At 39.2% G+C, this 19355-nt stretch overlaps 1 protein-coding gene across 6 annotated transcripts in view; it reads right to left on the reverse strand.

Moving 5' to 3' along the window:
* Plcb4 (phospholipase C beta 4) overlaps window positions 1–19355 on the reverse strand; it is a 399208-nt gene that overhangs the window by 321645 nt on the left and 58208 nt on the right. Inside the window, exon 1 of one of the 6 annotated variants that reach the window (XM_026385785.2) lies at window positions 7686–7707. The exons of the other annotated variants lie outside the window; for them this stretch is intronic. The gene's annotated coding sequence lies outside the window, so the exon portion shown is untranslated. Of the gene's footprint in view, window positions 1–7685; window positions 7708–19355 lie in introns of those variants that run through there. 6 annotated transcript variants of the gene reach the window in all.

Genomic DNA, 19355 nt, shown 5'->3' on the forward strand with positions numbered 1-19355 from the left:
GGTTCTGTCCTTTGAGAACTTTTTAAACTTTGAAAAATTCATTTCTGCCTCCTCCAGCCTGTTTTTCTGCATGCATTCTTTCAAAAGACAGCTGCATCCCCTGGGAAGAAATGAAAGTGATACCAAATAAAACCAAAAGCAAACTTCAGAGGGACCTCTCAAGTCAATGCTCCCAAATAAAGACTAATTTCTTAACTTGGTTCTTCCCTTTCTCTCTTTAACTCCCTTACAACGTTAAATCTCCCAGGGTTGTTTATTCTCTTCATTTATAAAAAGCTCCCACCAGGTAACCAAATCAAGATTCTTTTTTTGCAGAAGGAAGTCCAGCCAGCTAATCCCTGAAATGTGAACCGCAGCCACAGGATTCACACAAAGCACAGCCACATCCACCCTGCAATTCTTGCCAATGCTGTTCCTTAATTGGCCATGAATAGTTGCAGGCCGCCCAGCAATTTCTGTACCCTGTACTGTATAATCTCCTAAAACATCAGCTGTAAGTTTAAAGGCCAAATTTTCAAATAGCATCCAATTTATAATCTTAGTAATAATGAAAGAACTGCCAAACTGCTACAAGGATTCCGAAGCCCAAAGCGGAGACTCGACCAAATGAATCAAAACTCTTCTTCTTCCAAACCTCCTCTCCATCATTTTTAAAACGTTCTATGTTAAAGTAATGAAATTCTCTGGAATTAGATAATTCAAAAGGTTATGATTTTATACTTGAGTTTCTATTCACTTATGAATGTAAAGAGAGCTGATCTCAAGGAAGTCATGATTCCACTGAAGAAGAAGCTTCCAACAGAATTTGTTCCACCCATTCAACAAATGCTTACTGAGTACCTGGCCCTGTTCTAGGCATTGAATGCCAGAGTGCACGGTATAAACACAAATCTCTGTTTTCACAGAACTTCAATCCTGTAGGGAGAGACTGAAGACACATATTTTTTTAAAAAAAAAATATGAATACAAGGCTATGAAGGAAAAAAAGGGACAGCAGTACAAGCCTAAGAGATGGAAATGTTAAAACAGAAAGGTAAAAGAAAAACCATTCTGGCAAAGATTTTAAGGAAGTAAGGAGACAGGTCTTATAGATTTGGGGAAGAAAGCTTTCCAGTCAAAGAAAGAACATTCAAAGGCTCTGGGAGGAGGTATGTCTGGCATGTGAGAAACAGCAGTTGGCAAGGGTGGCCAACATGGAGTGAACAAGAGAGATGGTAGTAACAGATGAAGTCAGTAAGATAACAAGGAAGGGATCGTGCCAGACCCTGAAGGCCCTGGGAAGGGCTCTGGCTCCTGTTCTGAAAGAGGTGGAAAACCACTGTAGACTTGGAGGAAAGTGACATTATCTGACTTATTTTAGGAGAATCGCTTGGGCTGCTGTGTTGAGAGCAGACTGCAGGAGGGTGAGGATGTAGCAAGGGAGACCAGTTAGAAGGCTATAGCAGAATCCAGGCCAAGGGGAATGGTGGTAACAACAGAGGTCAAGACAAGGGTAATCCAAATGCTAACTTGGGGATATGTTTATGTTTGAATGCAGAATACATAGCAGTTACTGATGAACTGGATGTCAGTATTTGAAGACAGGCATTCTGATTTTTTTACTTCCCTATTTAAAATGCTGTTATACACAAATCAAAAATAAATAAATAAATAAATAAATAAGAAAAAGGAAGACCAAGAAATAAGGAGAATTACTATGTACATTACAAACAAAGAAAAAGAATATTTAAAAAAAATTCTGCAATAGTTTGGATCTTGAACAACCTCCATGTATTGAAAGTACCATGTATTGAAGGTTTGGTCCTCAGTTTGGCACCACTAAGAAGTGGTAGAACCTTTAAGAGGTAGAACACAGTGAGGGCAATGTTGGGTTATTGGGAGTGTGCCTTTAGAAGGAATATTGGAACTTTGTCCCCTTCCTGTTTCTTTCTTTGCTTTCCAGCTACCATGAGATTAGCAGCTTCTTCAGCCACACACTCTCCATCGTGATGTCCTGCCTTTCAATAGAACCAAGCAACCATGAACTGAACACTAGGCTCTGAAACTGTGAGCCAAAACAAACCATTTTCTGTTTTATGTTAATTATCTTGGTTATTTTGTCACAGTGAAAGAAATTAGCTGAGTAATACAAATGTTCCGTAAAACTCCAATACTGATGGATGATCCACCAATTTATATGTCTAGTCTTTTATCTTTCAACCAAATCAGTGACCTGCCATTGTTTCTAAGATATTTAGACCCTTTGGCCCACTCAACCTTAGTGTGACCATCTATTTCTAAACTTGGTATTGGTGATCATGGAAATTAGTTCTCCATTTATTGAGGTTTAAGTTATCTTTCCCCACTTTCTCTCATTCCTTCTGTGAATCCAGACATGTAAATTCATCTGTTCTTTCTATGAACTCTATTCTATGAACTTTCTTCTCTTTTAGTTCTTATTGCTATAATCTCACTGGCTCTAGCCTCTGTCAACAACTACTTAATTTACTGCAGAGGAAATAATTCCCCAAATCATAGACTTTAGAAAGTGATGTCCCCTGCTTGCAAGCATTCAATCCCTGTGCCCTGGCCTCTCAGGGTTTCCCCCAGCAGCTTACCATAGCTCTCCACCCTGTTACCTCCCATCCCCACCCATGTGTCTTCACTGCCTCTGGAATGGGAAAGGGTGTTCTTGCTCACTCCACTCTTATACCTTAACTTTCACACAAGGCTCCCAGAGTCTAGAATGCTTTCTCCTCTCTTGGGTTCAACTTTTTCTAAGTCTACTCATCCATGGAGACTCAGCTCAAATTATGACCCCAGTATACAAATACCACGACTACTCCAACCCTCTTCAAATCCTCTTGATTAGAACCTTCCAGTAGAACCTCATATCATAGGTGCACACGAGATTTACTGAGTACATATAAACTTCAAATTATATACCAACTACTATTCGTTTTTATATCCTCCATGGACGGGGACACACACACACACACATATATATATATATATAATTCAATACATATTTAAATTATTTCAGTAAAATAAATGAACTAAATAAATGAATTGAAATATTAAATGAGTAGCAATTTTATAATTATTCATTACTTTCCTACTTAAAAATCTGCTATACTTTGGATCTTGAACATCCTCCCAAAGGTCCATGAATTAAAGGCTTGGTCCTCAGCAAAGACTGAGGCTTTCAGTAAAGTTATTAAATTATTTTACTTTATTAAATGAACTGATATTTTTGCCTTTATCTTTTATCCCAATCATTAAAAATGGGGATTGAAAAATCCTAGAATTCAAACTACAAAATATTTGAACAAAACAAAAATTTTATTTCCTACTCCAACTTTCTGTGTCCCTTCTGCCATTTTGATTTTTCCACTAACTTTTCTTTTAGATAAATAACATGCCACAGAAGAACAAAAATGATCTCACGGAGATTATGCTCAGCAGGCACATCATATCCCAAAATATAATCTAGCCAATCTTTGGCTTTCAGTCAAACATGATACTGGTTTCATGGGAGAGTAAATGGGAATGGAATGAGCAGTTCTAGCCCAATAATCACAAAGTTGGGCTATCATTGAGATCTCTATGTATAGATCAGGGGCCACAGGATGATGGAAGCAAAAATGCTGGCTTTTAATCAGGAATTTTTACGGTTCATCTCGGAGCAGGAATTCCTGCTACATTTCAAAAACACCACGCAGGCTCCATCTTTATGTTCCTCATGACAGGACTTCACTACCTCTCAAGGAATCATCATCAAATGGAAGAAGGAGTCCCCATGAAACTATGTCCTGATATCCCTCAAAACAAGGCTACTCTTAACTTCTTTCCCTTAATCCTTTCTTTTTCAAGGCAACTGCCTCCAGTTTTTCATTGATATAAACAATAAATATGTGCCAGTGCCTAACACAAACTATGCACAGCCACTACAGCTCCGGGGATGACAGCAGCGTTCCTGGGCCTTCTAGAACCTACATTGGAAGGTAGACAGCAATCAAGTAGTCACACAGATGTAAAGTTACAAAGTGAGATTAGTGTGATGAAGGAAATGGAGATGGAACAGGAGATGAGATTTAATCCAGAAGGTTTCATGATCCCCCTCAAGAAGTGATATTTAAGTTGATATTTGGAAAGTAAGTTAGAAGTTATCTGACAGACAGAGGTGAGGAGAGAGAAGAGAACCTTCTCATCTCAGTGACATGGACAGACACAGAGTACAGAGGGAAGAGATACACTGGAGGAACTGTAAAGAAAAAAAATGAAGAAGCTGGAGAATATAGGTGAAAATGGCTCAAGGAAAAGTGGAAAGGCAGAAGATAAGTCAGACAGAGCTTTCTTGACCTATGAAAAGAAAGTTACCTCAAACTTAGTGGAATGGGCAGGCACTAAGAGTTCCTGTTCAGGGTACTAACGTTCTCCACTCATCCCCTATTGCCAATACTAATCATGCTTCTTTGAGACAGAATGTTCCATTTTAATCCCTTAAAGAAAACCTTAGCAGCACAAGACTTGGCCCTCTCTAGCCCAGATGACTGCACAGCCAGCACCAACACAAGTATGCCTTGAAAGAATTTGAATTAGAAGACACAGAAGATATAGGCAATTGGTGATTGACACTTAACTAAAAGTTTCCATGAATAGTAGGGGCTGAGATGTTAGGCCATATAATAATAATAATAATAATAATAATAATAATAATAATAATAATAATTGTGTGTAGCTCTTGCTGTTGAAAAGTCAAATCTATTTCCCCTCTTCTCAAAGCTGGACTGGTGACTGCTTTTACTTATGGTCAAATGTAGGGAGTCACATGCAGCAGAACTGCCCAGATGAGCCCAGTTAGTTCAAAGAATTGTTAAGGATGCTAAATGGTGGTGGTAGTTTCAAGTCAATAAGATTTGGAGTGGTCTGTCAGGAAGCAAGAGATAGCTAATACAGAGGAGCAGTGTAGCAAGTAGGAGAAGAAGATAAATATAGAGAGATAGAGACTCCCTTCATGGAGGGAGGATAAGCCTCATTCTGGACTTTTGTACTTCAGCTCCATTGACTGGACTTTGTTCTTGTCTCTATAACTCATGAAACTTCAAGTTTCTTGACATTAAAACAGCCTGTATCATGACCAGTTTAAGGGTTTCTGTTCACCAATCTTGGATTATTATATTCATTTGGTCTAATCACCATTTGCTGATTCCTCCACAGAGGAATTCTTATTTATCAGAGTCCTACTGAGTAAGCAGCAATCATGAATTCATTCTGTCCACAGCAGTGGCATCAATAAGACAGGCTGCCAATTAGACCACCTGAGAATACCAAGATTACTGATCCCTAAAGCTTTAGGGACTAGCATAATTAGAAGAAATAAGGCACAAGCATTTCTTATGGTAAGAGTATCAGATAGGTTCTGCTAGTTGGGTAATTGTGACATGGGGATATTAACATAATAATTAGTAATTGCAAAGTCATACCATCATAAAACATTTCATATGTCCATATTTTAGGCATTCTATAATGATACAAGGTAACTGTATACTGATAAGTTTGAAATAATCTGAGCAAAGGTGCATACTAATTGCAGATGCCAATGGGTCTATCTCCCTACTCTGAGACGCTGGTGAATTAAAAACATACATGCTCCATGTGCAGAACATTTGCTATCTGAAGTCTAGTAATATGTTTCCCATTAAATGTCTAAAGATTCTTAAAAACATTGTTTTACTTTTGCTTAGATTTCTTTAATATTTTCAGAGGGTGTGCAATCTGTATTATTTAAAGTGACAGTGATTATTAAGGATCGGATTACTATTTTATCCTTGGACTTAAGTCCAGGCACTCCTCCAAAAGCCACCAGAACTTTGGCCAAATCATAGGCTTCACTAACTCTCAAACCAACAGGAAACTCCACACCTTCTTTCCTGCCATCTTTCTTTATCTCCCGGACAAGCTCATTATCATTCTTCAAGAACCAACTCAATGTCACTTGCTCTATGAAGCATTTTCTGTCGCTCACTAACCTCTCTGCCTTTTCTTGATTTAACTGTACCTTCATTTAGAGACATATAACATTATATATAAAATAATAGGAAACATTTATTGTTATACTTGGTATATGTTATTATACATGTGAAATTCTATTTTCTCGACTGCATTGTGATTTTCTTGAAAGCCATGATCAAACACTATCCATTCTTAAGTTCATGGTACATTTCTATAGAATGAGTGTTTTCTGTTGCTACAGTGTCTTTTTCTAAGCAGCCTGAAATGCCTTTCATAACAGTTATCTAAAAATAAAATCTCAAAAACTGAATTATAACCCACTGGATGGATGAGAAATAGAAGAAATTAAGAGGAAAATACTTAATTATCTAAAATACTTACTTACATGAGACAAATCTCTAAAATTTCTAGACAGAGAGACCCAACTGGTACCCTTCTGTTTCTCTGAATTATATATTATTTCACCTTATAGACTTAAATACATCGTAATTAACTGTGCATGATCATAATAAGGCAGAGTTTCTGATTTTCAATCCACTACTCAAACAGGCCTACCCACAGAGCAGAAAAGAAACCATGTTACCAATTACCTCCTAAGGTACTCCTCCAAAGATATCTTCTTCTGTTAATGCATCCTACATGCTGAGTGTCCTTAGGGCTCAAGTACATCTTATGCTTCATTATCTTATATCTTCATAACATCTCTAGCTGTTTCACTTCATCCAATTCTGTCTAGAGAGCAAATGCCTCCAAGATGGTACCTCAGTTGAGGTCCCAGCAGGAAACAGATGGGATGCTTGAGTAAGACAACAAAAGGAGTTTGTTAAGTGCTATTTACCAGGTGTGGTAGGACATAGGGAAACCAACCAGGGAATGTGAAGTGTCCTAAGTCTGTAGTGGCAAGAGGACAGAGCCATAGGAATCCAGAAAAGGCAGCTGTAGCTATAGCAAAGGGCCTCCTGATAGTCTCAATAGCTTCCAGGAGAAGGACAGAGACAGACAAGAGCATGCTGGCAAGAAGAAATCTTGTGGAATCAACGCCTTCACCTCATGACTCCCTTCCTTCCAATCTCCTCTAGAACTTGCCACTGCCTGCCAGAAGTCAAAAGGTCAGGAAGCCCCCAATGCAGCAATCTGCCCTCAGCCTTGGACAAGAACAGGCTGGAGAAAGTGGACACTTTGGAGTGTCAAACAGATAATTTACTACATCAATAGCTTCAAATTCAATACTTATTTCTCAGTCCCATTTTTTCCATATGAGAGCACAAAGCATACAGATGAAAAGAATTAAGAAAGATCAAGACCAGGTGTCTGTCATATCAGAAGAGCATCCAGTGTAGCAGCTCCGTTGACAACCTTTTTCCTTTTGTCTGAGTGAGTGACAGCCTGCAGAAGTTGCCAGTGATCCACCCTCATCCCTCCACATTCCTACGGACTCAGGTCCCAAGTTCACTGGAAAGGTCTCAATCTAGGAATCAAGACTCTTGATAGTGGGCTTTCCAATTATGGTTTAGATATGGGGTAACCCTCAAAAGCCCATGTACAAAACAATGCATGAATGTTCAGAGGTGAAATGATTATAGGTTACGAAATGTAATCTAATCAGTGGATTAATCCACTGAGATGGATTAACTGGGTGGTGATTAGACAGGTAGGATGGGATTGGAGGAAATAGATTGCTGGGGGTATACCTTTGGGTTTTGAGTTTGTCCCTGTGAGCAGAGCTCAGCTGTCTTCCTCCACCACGCCTTTCTCATGATGGTCTACATCTCCTTGGGCCCGGAGCTATAGACTCGGCCAACCATTCACTGAACCTCTGGAACTGTAAGCCAAAATAAACTTTTACTTCTCTAATTGTTCTTGTCAAATCTTTTGGTCACAGTGAAGCAAAAGCTGACTAAAACAAGTGCTGAGAGAGAGGTTATCAGGAGAAGTCCTAAAACACTGACCCAGGAGGTACTAAGCCAATAGCCCCACTCCTCGCCTCCCCAGTGGAATAACACTGAAATGCGGTCCTGCAGCCTCCAAAAAGGTGCCCAGCACATAGATGCCTCAGTCACCCACTGTAGAAGGCATGGCTGCCTTTGCTTCCTCTCCTCATTTCCTCAAGTCTGGCACTGGTGTCTCCTGGGACCACCACCTCAAGTGGTAGTGGTAAACTACTTATACTCTAAACCTTGTCAAACCAGCTTTGGGAGAAACCAGCCTAAGACAACAGCATCTGCAGTTTTTATTCTCCACCAAAGTTAAAATGAACTCAGTGTGGAATCAAATATTTGACTTCTAGAGGCCAACTTGGCTTCAGACCATCTCTGTTAATCCAGCAAAATGCCCAGCTCCCTGGGGCTCAACTTTCTCATCTGTCAAGTGAATTGCCATAAGAGGATCTCCAAGTTTCTTTTTTTTTTAAATATTTATTTTTTTAGTTATAGGTGGACACAATATCTTTGTTTTTTTATTTTTATGTGGTGCTAGGGATGGAACCCAGTGCCTCACACATACTAGGCGAGTGTTCTACCTCTGAGCCACAACCCCAGCCCCTCTAAGTTTCTTTCCAGCTTTAAAGTTTACTAAAATTTACTAAAGGGGCATAAATCATGTGGGCCAGTACTGAAACTGACATTATACTTCATCCTTCAGAATAGCTTAAAAAAACTTAGGTAATACAGAAAAAGTCAAAAAGTACTATTATATCACAATAAAGAAAATAAATAAATAAATTTAAGAAATTAAGAATTTAAGCTCTCAACCAAATGGCAATTACATATGATTTCTAACCAAATTTCCAAGATTTGGCAGCACAAATAGAATCAATTATCTTCACATTCATGAATTTCATATGAGCATCTACTGGCAAGCTTCTTAATTCATTATACAGTATAACTATAAAAATAACCAAGACTGGAAAAAGCATCCAAGACTAAATATTTCTTGTAAATTAATGCCCTTAAGAGACAAAGCCTGTCTTGTTCTATGGTTCTGGTTCTGCTGTAACTTCAAATGACTCCTTAGGCAAATCATTCCTCTCTCCCATTTCTTCTACTCAGAATGGCACATCCAAGAAGGGTGAACCTGAGACATTCCATAAACAATGAGGGGCTGGGGTTGTAGCTCAGTGGTAGAATGCCTGCCTAGCATGGGTTGATCCTCAGCATCACATTAAATAAATAAATAAAGTTGTAAAAAAAGATTTTTTAAAAAAACAGTCCACAGTGTGGATGGACCACATTAAAAAAAAAAAAAAAAGAATTACCCTGATCCTTAGTTGTTCTTTCAAAAATGTATGATCTTTTATATATATGCATTTATTGTGAAGAAATGTGAATTTCACACTATCCATATTATCCTGACAATTGCTTCTCATATTCCCTCCTGAAATGAAACAGGATACAGTAATCTAAAATTCTGTTAAGATGGTTATAATTTGGTGTTAGAAAATATAGTCTTCTGCCAAAATCAGCCATTCAACAGCAGTGCTTACCCACTCATAGGCAAAAGTCACTGGGTCCTGGACATTCTTTAAAACAAAGCACAATAAAACAAACAAAAAATAAATTCAGTGCTGGACCTGCAGTACCATGGAAAGGATGAGACTCCCATTTGTAGCTCTCACATTTGAAATAATGGCAAACTCATTCCCAACCGCCAGTCATCAGCATGACCAGTGTGACAGGTGAGCAAGACCACTTCTCACCAATATTTGGAAACATAAAAGGGAATCCAAACACATGTGGGTAGAACCTGGAGGACCTGGAGTGGGGAAGATGATTAGAAGAGATTCAGAAGTTCTTTCACATTCTTCTTAACTGGCACATTCATAACAAATGCATCATCTGTAATAAAATGAAAACTCTGAAAAATAATGATGAGCCTCTTTGAAGGAATATTTGGGACCCTGCGGGTTCTTCCTACCCATTTCTTAAGGTCGTGGGTTTTGGAAACAGAAGCAAATGGGAACCAAGAAACACATGTTCTAATTTAGTCTCTTCATGGGCACATTATCTAAAAAAAAATGGTTTCCTTCCAACTTCCTCCAATATGAAGACTGGTCAGCTGCTTCTCTGTGATATTTTTTTCTAAGTTTCAGGGTCATGGGAGAGGATAAGGGAAAGAAGAAGGCTATACAATGTTATTTACCAAAAAGTTAGATTTTAAATTATCATATTTAAATTATAAATTTGAACATTATAACTGCTAATTTATTATGTACATTAAAATTACAAAATTCTCAGTAAGTTTTATATCACTTTGGAAACATTACCATGATTAACTTTAAATTATATCAATGGTTCTCAAAGTTGGGTACATCATAGATTGATCTGAGAAACTTTTAAAAAATTCCACTGCCCAGGACATACACTATACCAATTATAACATCCTTGGGGTTAAATACCAACAACAATATTTTTAAGAAGATGCTTAGGTGATACTGATGTACAAACAAGATGGAAAACAATACATCTATATTAGGTTAAATTAATGGTAATATGATTTAGGGCAAAAGATAGTGTCTTAAACCACTCCTTCACTTATCTAAAAATCCTGCCCTCCCCAGTCTTTACAAGTGGCCATCCGGGGCATGAAGCTGTCTCCCCATTGCTTGTGATCTGAAGCTGTTTCTCTATTCCCTACAGCCTCCTACCACCACCCTGAAGTTGATCCTGATGCCTAATAAAGGGATAAAAAGAGGTGCATGGGCTATCACTGCCATTCAGACACTTAGAAATCAATGATACCAATGACAGAAAGGCAGGGGGTGACAGTGGATCATATGTGTGGATGAGAAGCTGGACTGAATCAGGAATACCTGAAGGAGGACCAAGTATGACAGTATTTCTACATAAGGGCAGGCACTATGTCTGGTCTGGTCCATCTCTATGTCCCTATTGCCAAGACAAGCCCTGGAGCATGATGTGTGCTCCATAGAATACCTGTGGAAGAAATGCTAAGTGTGTCAGGGTGTTCCAGGAGCTATGCACAAAGCCATCTAGGTAAGGATCAGGCACTAGAAGTAGGGTTCAGAGGCCGAATCACCATGAAGTGCAATTACATCAGAACTATTTTCTAGGAGTAGAGTCAAAGAGACTGTTAAACATCCTGCAATGCACAGGACACCCCCAGCCACAGCAAGGAATCCTCCAGCATGACCTGTCTGCATGGCCGCTATGGAGAGACCTCTCCATAGGGTAAGTACCAGTCTCCTACCTATTGTCACCATTTCTGATCTCACTTCTCCATCCTCTGGTTCTCTGACCCCTCAAAACCATGTACGGCAGGGACAATTGTTGTCCACAGAGTCTTTGCAGGAATAATTCACCCACTAGAAAGAAAATTGATGGAAGGTGGGCCACACACTGCCACGAACCCTTGAAGCTTCAACCTCTTTTCCAGTTGTGTTCTCACTCAAACATTCACCCATTCACTTAAACATTTACTAGCCATGTAAGTTGGTCCTAGCAACCTTATACTTACAAGTTTGTAGGGACAATAGATTTTAAAAAGTAATCATGCAACTCAGTGTAATCAGAAGCGGAAGTACGCACAAAACAGAGTCATAAATCTATCACGGGGAATGATTACCACCAGAGAAAGGGTATTCCAATACTCTAGACTGCGGGAACAATATAAGCAAAGACCCACAAAGGCAAGAAGATATGAAAACAGGAAGCTGCTTGGCACTGCTGAAGGAAGATGCATGAGAGGTCAGAGATGTGAGATCAGAAAGGGCAACAACAGGTAGAAGACTGAGCCCTACAGCAAGGTCTCTCAACAGTGGCAATACAGACAGCTTGTGCTGGATGATTCCTTACCATGGTGGGGGTTGTCCTGTGCATTGCAGGATGCTTAACAGCATCCTAGACTCTACTCCTAGAAAACAGTAAGTAACACCCTTTCTATAGCTAGTACAGTAAAGAACAAGAATACCCCCATGCACAGTTAATAACAGCTCCAGATGTTGCCAGATGCCCTGGTCGAGAACCACTATGCCAGAGGCAGTATGGAACTACTACATAGACAGAAACTAGGCCAGCTTTGTCTTTTAGGATGAGTGATCTGATAGCAGTATGGGTATGAAATAGAATGAATGGGGCATCACAAACTGTACATCTAATACAATGTAACTATAGAGCTGTGTCCATGCTTATAATCAGATTTATAAGGATCTCAGCATGTGTGCTCTCAAATGGATCAAATTAACTCCTGTATACTTGAAGCTTTCAAAGAAGCATCAAGAAAAGTTTGTGAGTGTGTTGTTTTTTAAATTAACTGTCTTTATAATGTGAAAATGTCCCAAGGTTAGCCTCTGGTGGTGAAATTCTGGGTCTTTTTTTTAAAAAATACTCTTCAGTATCTTTCACAATCAGAAGGAATAAAAGAGCAATTACTTTTGATGGTACCTTCTTCAGGTGTATCCTTTGTGAAAACAAAGATGTTGTACACGTGGCATTCAGTTGCAAAGGTAAAAGCAATGATACCACAATTTAACAGTCCCCCAACACATAGACATGTTGTGCCCTTGCTCACTGTGTTTTTCTGGTATTACAGCACTATAAAAGCAATTTTCTATGAACCAAAACATGCACGAGGCCTTTGCAGAACATAGCTTTTTGCACTGATTTCTTCCTCCCTGGCCCCAGTACTGGGGATTGACCAAGATCTCTGTACCACTGAGCTACATCCCCGCCTCCCCCAACCCCAGGCCTTTTCATTTTGAGAAACAGTCTTACTACATTGCCCAAGCTGGCCTTGAACTTGTGATCCTCCTACTTCCGATTCCTGAGTAGCTGAGATTACCAGGGTGCTCCACCACAGCTGGTTTGCACAGACCTCTTGAAGTCGGGCATGGTTTCAATTCTTTTTTGCTGTGTAACTGACCACGATACAACTACGTGACTTAAGTCAATAATGATTTAATATTTCTCAAAACTCACTGGCTGGGCTCATCTGGGCAGTTCTGATCCACGGGGTATAGCTGAGGTCAGTCAGTTGTCTGCATTCAGCTGGGAGCTTGATTGAGGCTGGAACATCCAAGATGGCCTATCAGGCTTCAGGGTTTCCCTCCATATGGAGGATCAATTAACAGGCTTAGTCTAAGCTCTTACACAGTACCAAAGCTGACTTCCAAAGGGAAACAGTACAACAAGAAAAGCTCCAGTGCTCATTAAACCTCTTCTTACATCATGTTTGCTAATGTCCCATTGTCTAACCCAAGTGACATAGCTAAGCCTGGAGTCAATGAGAAGAATGTACAAGAGCCATCAGTTCTGGGAAGCAGAGTTCACTGGGGTCAAATGTCTAGCACAGTTGGAACAGGGTTTCCTTGTCGACCAGATTCTTTGACCCCACCTTTTGAACTAGGCATCAACAGACTTATTAAAAATCAGTGAGTGCAGATATGAAATAATACAAGTTAAAAACTGAAGTTGCCCCATAGTTTAGTAGTGGGTTTTCCCTAGGCCAACTTTTGTATAGAAGTACAAAATAAAAAAATTAAACTCATCATTGCCCTAATGAAAATGGCATTTCAGGGAAAAATATTTTTCCCTCAGGAATAGAGTTACCAGTGATGAAAGATTTACCCGTAAAACATTAGTACTTTGATAAATAAGATTTCATAACTAAAATACACTCACTGGATGGATTAAAACAAAGTGATCCGAATCTACTGTTAATTCCAAGATGAATGAATCTATTTTGAAGAGCTAAGTATAATCCTGAGTTTTGCTTTTATTTTTTTCACATTGAAGTCCATGAAAAATTATGTCAATTATTGTATGTAAAATTATAATTTGCTTTAGTTCAACTAAACTCTAGAAGTCCACTTCAGGAGTATCTTAATGCATATGATGATGGTTTTACTGTTTTTGCACCTGTGGAATGTGAAATGCATCCTCCAGAGGGGAAAGCATCTCAATTATGACAACCTTCCAGGAGAGAACAGCAAACAAACTCGCAGAGTGACAAAGATGACCAAATAAATCCTGGATGTCCTGTTGATGGGTTTATCTTATGGGTGGTACACTGCTTTCCAAGTGACCTACACTCAGATGTAACAAATTAGCAGGTCCTTCCTGGTTCCTATCTCATAGATGAAGCACGCCCAAAGCAGGGTGAACCAAGTCTGGGCTGAACTCCTAAGTGAATCTGACATATTCCAAACAACAGCAAATTTGGGTCAATTGATAGTCTAAGGGAGTTCAAAAGAATTGGAAATAGCATATGACTTTTTTTTCCCTAAGAATTACAAATAAAATATAAGTGTAGTCTATTTTTAAAAACAGCCTCAATAAATTAACTTGGTGAATGAGGTGCATTAATAGTATCTAGAATTGTGCCTTACTCAATAAATAATCGTCAGACAAATAGACTATTATCTAATTGGGCAAAGGGAAGTAGCCTTGGAAGTCTAGCACAATTGTTTCCTGTTCATTCTTGGCAAAATTTGCAGAGGCAGGAGGTATAGGGAAGGTGGGAAGGTCATTACTGCATTATCCCTTGAGGTTTGATATAAATAAAAATTACTTCTGTGATTTTTTTTTATTTCAGTCTACTGCTACTAATCTATTCTAACATCCTTATTTTGTGAATTAAAAAGAAACAGAGACTTGGAGTTTAATAACTAAAATATGAAGGTCTTCTTATGGGAAGAACGGGAATATTAGACCTCAAGTTCAGAGAGAAATATTAGAATATATGATCGATCGATTCTTATTATTCATGATTTCCATATTTGCAAATTCACCTACTTGCTAAAATTAATTTATAATTGAAAAATCAATTCTCACAGCACTTTCGCAATCTTTGGTGGACATGTACAGAGAAGCACAAAAATCACTGCCAGATGCACATGACCCCAGCTGAGGTTGAACAGGGTCCACTCTGGCATAGTGTTTCAGCTCCTATACAATAGAACATGTCCTTCTTGCTGTCTGCTAAGCACCAAGCTATTCCAAGTAATATGCATTTTTTTAGATATTTCATTTTGTTTAAAATGAACCCTAAGATAGATGATCATGAAAGCTCGTTTATGATATGCCTTATGAAGAAAACACATGGGTTAAAAAACTTTAGATGGAATTATCTCCATTATTCTATGAACACCTTGGCTTTTCTCATTGTAAATGACATGAGCTTTATCAATTACATAGGAATTCCAGTATTTGCTAATTTGATAGCCATAAATTTATCAAAGGAAAAAATCATAGAAATTACCTAGTACAAGTTTTAATAACCTCAGTTCCACAGGTGACCAAAGAGGTCCATAGATATAATCAAAGGTTCAATAAACTTGTGTTGTTTTCAATAACCTCTAAATGAAATTTAGCATGTCCTCCAGTTTAGCATCTCCAATCACAGTTGTATTTGCAGCACCTTTGACTTTAATCTTCCATGGCAATTTCTGGTATTCTTATATCACACAAGGATTTTTGCAGATATTGCAAGATAGCACTGTCTTTGCCAATAATTCAAAGTCACAAGCATTGTGAATGCCTCATTCCACATGGTAATAAGAGATACATATATTTTCCTGGCACAAATTCATTGACTATTTTTGTATGTATATTTCAATACAATGAATTCCTTTGCAGTACTGTGTATTTCTTTTTGTACATTTGAAAAATTATTTAGAGAAGGGGCCCATGGAAGTTTCATCAGATTTCCATAAAAACCTACACCAAGTCTTTCATCCCACAAAAAACATGACTTGGAAAAGGAAAGCAGGTTGTTGAGGTCCCACCATAAGTTAGGAGGAGCTCCAAGCCTGAAGCCTCATAATAACTAACATGGAGTTCTATGTGTCATGCAAAGCAGTTTCACTATTAAATTTAAGAACAATAACTGGGGTACCTCATCCCCAAAGCTTGGCAACAGATACATGAGCCCTGAGATTAAATAACATCAATATAAAGAAAAGAAGTTCATATCCCCAAGAATAAAAATGATGAAGATTTTTCAATGAATAAATGAGTCCATCCTATTCCCCCTTATAACTGCCCTGCTCTACATGGAAAGGAATCACCATGGTGGAAAGCCAGGAGCTTTGGTAGAACTATGTAAGTTACTCAGGTGTGCTGGTGCAAACCCAAGGTGTATAATCACCATTTCTCTCCATCACCCTACAAAGCATCCTAAACACTAACCACAACAAATTAATTGCTGTATTCCCAGCTTACCACCACTTAGAAGCAAACTCAGTTCGGAGCAAACCACACTAGTCCCTGACTCCTAATATAGTTTCCCTATTTACCATGGCCCTCCTGACTTCTCTCCTTGGCAAACACCTTCTCTTCCTTTCAGACACTGGTACATGTCACCTTCCTCTATTTTTACAAAGCAATTATGCTTGTCTCAATACTAGACTGTGAGCTTTGTGAACAGGGGCAAGGAAAGAAGATAGGATTAGAGAAAAGGATGTCTACATTAAGATAGCGATATTGATGAGACAATATGTTATGGCTGGGACATGAAGTGTTCCCCAAAAGCTCCTGTTTAGTACAGGAATATTCAGTGATAAAAGGATTGGACTGTGAGAGGTGTAAACTGATTGGTCCATTCTCATTCCAGTTTGAATGGGTGGTAACTCGAGGCAAGTGTGGCTTTGGTGGAGAAAGTGGGTCACTGGGGGTATACCCTGGAAGTGTGCATCTTCCCTGTGTTCCCTTCCCGCTGCTGTCTCTCTGATTCCTGGCTGCCATGAACAGAGCAGCACTCCTCCACCACACCCTTCCATCATGATGTTCAGCCTCACCACAGGTCTAGAGCAATGGACTCAGCAGACCATGGATTGAACCTCTGAGCCATGAGCCAAAACAAATTTTCCCTCTTCTATGCTGTTCTTGTTGGATTTTTTGGTCATAAGAACACAAAGCTGACTAACACACCATACTATTAAAGTTAATGTTTATTGTGCATTTAGTATGCACCAAGAACTGTTCTAAGCAATTTATATGTACTACCTCATTCATCCTACAGTCAGTGGGCACAGACCTCATATCAGGGATCAGGATATAGAGGCACAATGAGGTTAAACAAGCTGCCCAGTGTCACATACACAGGAACCAGCAGAGCTGGAATCCAAACTCTGATCCAAAGCCTATGCCCATAATGGCTGACTGAACTGAAAGGCACTGACCTCGATCTTTGTCTTAACAGGCGAAGAGGTTACAGGTCACAGAGATTGGGTGATATTTTATTATGAAGACCCATGGTAAGATTAGAATTCAGAGCTCTAATGCTAACTTTTAAGAAGATGCCCGAGTCCAGCTTCAGTTTAGATTTTAGTTCAAAAGTAGGGAAGAAAGGGAAGGAAAGGAGTAGGCAAAGAAAGGGAGGGCAGGAAAAGGAAGAGAAGGGGAGGGGCGGGGAGATTGACAGATCTATTAGTTAATCCACTGATAAATCAACTGATCAGTCAATAGATGAACAGAAAGATTAATGGCAAGACAGAAAGGACTGCTCATGCTCAGAAGTCTCCAGTAAAGCAGACGCAGATCAGGCCTGAGCAGAAATCAATTCTTGCTCCTTAAACAATAAAAGAAAGTCAGGACATGCTACTAATGTCACCCTGAGTGTCCTCTAATTTCATGTAATTTCACACTGTTGTGTGCCAGCCAGGAGGCACACAGTTGAAGGAAAGCTTAGAGAGGACGAACTGCCCACCCAGGAAACCCTCAGAGGTTCATTTTCCAAAGAAGAGTTGGCTTCATTTTCCCACCTACATTTTGATGGGCACATTGAATACGATGTTCTCTGTTAGTTCAGAGAAACAACAACAACGTTTGCTTTGTTAGGGTTTCCATATTCATTTCTTGCTTATCTTATCTCACAACTTGAACGTATTCTCCTGAGGAAAAAAAAAAAATGGTGAAATAAAAATTTCCCCAGATAGTTGGCTTTGTCCAAAATCAACAAAGATTTCCAACCTCCAACATGGAAGATTAGATAAACTAGTTTCTAACGTAGGGAACTGAACCATCACAAGTAAACATCATCCATACGTTTCCTGGGAAAACAATCCAAACACAAAAAAACATCTGCTATGTGCTTTTTCAATGACTTTGAGGGGAAAACCCTTGCAGCGATATGACTATCTTTTTCTGGTAGACAAAGTGGCTTTCTAGATTGAAAGTTATTCATTTACTCTAAACCAGCTAGAGGACACATCAATTAAAGTAATTTACCTTTTACACTTGAGAAAGGAAGATGTAAGCAGACATTCTAAAGCATGCATGAAACTACTGCACGTCACACAGATTTGACTCAAGATCGATTTCTGGTTTGGAGAAGGTGGTCCTTAGCTGCAGTCTTCAGAGACATACACATTTTCTCTCTGATATCATAAGTCTAGGGTCCAACTCTCTGTGGTTTGACAGTAACTGCCCACCTGAAAGATAATTGGCTGCTAAGTGTTCTAACTAGGCACTACACAATCCCAGAGACCAATGAAAATTCACACCTCCCTAGAAGCCAGATTCCCTCAAAGACACTGACGCAGAGCTCTGACATACATTGCTGGCCGCAGTCCATTTTCATTTTGAGAAGCAACTCGGGTACAAGAAACTTAATCTGTTTCCAAGCTCGCTGCCGAAGACATACTTTTATATTAAAAATACAATACACAGAGAATTGTCAAAATGAGCCAAGAACAACAAACTAGATACAACCAAGAGGAGCCCCAGAGGCTACATATGGTAGCAAAGCCAGAAACAAGAATCTATATATAGAAAATTACTATCTTAACCAACGAGAAGCCTACTTGTCTGTAGAACTGTTTTTGCTTCTTTCTTTGGGATCCAGCTCCATGTACGGTAACTAAAGTAGAATGTGTTGTTGACATGGTAGAGAGGCAAGAAGGAATTTAAAAATATACCTTTTATGGATAAAAATGTTATAAGGGTTAAATGCTGATGCAAACAGGTTTAGCTGTCTTCCTGGACACCTGGCTGAATGGGGTGGAGAGTCAGGTGCACCAACCAAAGGAGTCCACCACAAATATCCTAATCTCCCTGTTGCTCTCCAACAACAGAACACACCTAAGCACAAACAGATATTCACAGGGCACCTTCTCGATTCTTTGTTGCTTTTGTTTATTTGTTTGCTTGTTTGTTTTCCCCATGAGGTATAACCTAAGTCAAGGTTGAGAACAATAAATATATTTATGAGGTGATCCCAAGAAATGCTAATAGGAGAATGGGGAAATGAGCCAGAGAAGGAGGTCAACACAGGGCAGGCTATCAAGCAAGTTCCCACCATGCGAACTGGAGGCTAGTCTCAATGGAGAACCCTGGGAGACGGGGAGAACACACTCTTCTAGTTATCTTACTCCACAGGCAAGGGAGCTGGGGTGGTATACACCAACG

This window comes from Urocitellus parryii, chromosome 6, assembly GCF_045843805.1.
Source record: "Urocitellus parryii isolate mUroPar1 chromosome 6, mUroPar1.hap1, whole genome shotgun sequence".
Lineage (NCBI taxonomy): Eukaryota > Metazoa > Chordata > Mammalia > Rodentia > Sciuridae > Urocitellus > Urocitellus parryii.